The sequence below is a fragment of the Crocodylus porosus genome, unplaced genomic scaffold (genome assembly GCF_001723895.1).
Source record: "Crocodylus porosus isolate Cpor-Errol unplaced genomic scaffold, CroPor_comp1, whole genome shotgun sequence".
NCBI classification, from domain to species: domain Eukaryota; kingdom Metazoa; phylum Chordata; order Crocodylia; family Crocodylidae; genus Crocodylus; species Crocodylus porosus.
Genome location: NW_017728921.1, coordinates 16037890 through 16039567, shown reverse-complemented (window position 1 = coordinate 16039567; position 1678 = coordinate 16037890). Strand labels below are relative to the sequence as shown.

The following is a 1678-nucleotide window of genomic DNA, read 5'->3' as shown; positions in this document are numbered from 1 at the left end:
CAATTTATAAAGAAGTTTAATACTACAGTTTAATTTGTTCACAGTCACAGTGTTGGTTGCCTAAATTATTATGCATAACCATAAACTATTCATAAAGATATCCTACTGATTTGCCAGAACTATACCTAAGTGTGTTTTTTAAACATAAAAAAATCCTATTAAAAAAAAAAAGTCCCTGTTATTTGTTATAATACCATGGGTTATTTTAAGAGAGAGTTTTAAAATAGTAATTAACTTAACAAATCAACATTTACTTTGCAGCAATAGAATTTTAGTTATGTTTTACAAGTGAATGACCATATTAAACTAAGCATCAGCATATATTAAAAAAATATCTAAAAAAGCCTACTGATTTTTCTGTCTAATACAAGTTTCCCTCACTTTATGCAGTACATGCATTCCTGGAGAACTGTGCATAAATCAAATTCACATAAAGGGAACCTAGTTTATAAATTAATAAATAGGGAGATGTTCCCACAGTGGTGAGGGAGGAAGGGAGTGAGGCGGGAGCTAGGGAAGAGGCGGGAGAGGGGGAGGGGGACGGCCTTTGTTGCTGTGTGCAAACCGGGAAGGCTGTGGGCCGTGGGCTGCACTAGGCTGTTTCCTGGTGGGGGGGCATGTGCCCCCAGATCTGCACGTGGGATGGGAGTGGGCTGCCGCTGCAGGCTGGGGCTGGCAGTGGCACCGGCCTCTTCCTAGTGCTTGGTGCGGGGAGCAGCCTGCTCCTGTCCCGCATGCAGGTCCAGAGGAACACGCCCCCTGGGTAGAGCCTGGCGTAGCCCTCCAGCCCACAGCACTCCAAGGGTGCGTGTAGCAGCAAGAGCTGCACCCCCCTCCCCCACCCTGCCCCCACTGACAGTTCCCTCCACAGCTGGCATTGGCTGTTCCCGGGGCTGCTGCAGCAGGGGCTGGGGTGAGTGGGAACAAGCGGAGCCCCAGGGGTCAGGGGTCAGTTTGTCCTCGCTCACCCGAGCCCCTGGCGCAGCAGCCCCGGGAGCAGCCGATGCCAGCTTGCTGCACCACAGCACCGCACAGCTCAGGGGCCGGGTTGAGTGGGGACAAGTGGAGCCCTGCGGGGCTCGGGTCACAGCACTTCAATATGCTATTTACTTTAAATTTCTGTAAACAGCCATTTTACTTAATGTCTTTTTTCTTTCCTTCTTGTTGTCTATGTATACATGTACGTATGGGCACTTTGTTTGGGAAATGTCTGTAAATATAGTGTGAGAGCAACTGCTCCACGTTAAAATACAGAAACAGTTTCATGTTGTAAGGAGTGTTGACATTATTGACTTCTTGCCTCAGACAATGGCAAAAATTGTGCGTCTTACTGAGAGAGATTGCAGAATCCCAGAGGTTGAATCTCATTTTGCTACACCAGTGGAAATCAGGAGTAAGTCTACTAAAAGCAATGCAAGTTATTGGCACTGATGTAGAACGGGGGAAAATGAAAGGAGAGCCCAGTCCTTTGGGGTCAGTGTGTCTGTCTTCTATAAATACATTTGCAATAGTTGCCACATGGTCCAGAGGCCCCAGTAACTGCATTGCTCCATTTGACTAAAGTGTCCTTAGACGTTATAATTAAAAAGGTCATTCTGCTATATTTCAAACTAAAATGATTGGTGTAGTAGGAAATGGATATACTGCATGCAGAGGCAATGTATATGCCCTTTTTATG

General features: G+C 46.1%; 1 protein-coding gene across 1 annotated transcript in view; it reads left to right on the top strand.

Moving 5' to 3' along the window:
* LOC109313038 overlaps window positions 1–1678 on the top strand; it is an 11541-nt gene that overhangs the window by 3683 nt on the left and 6180 nt on the right. The window lies entirely within an intron of this gene.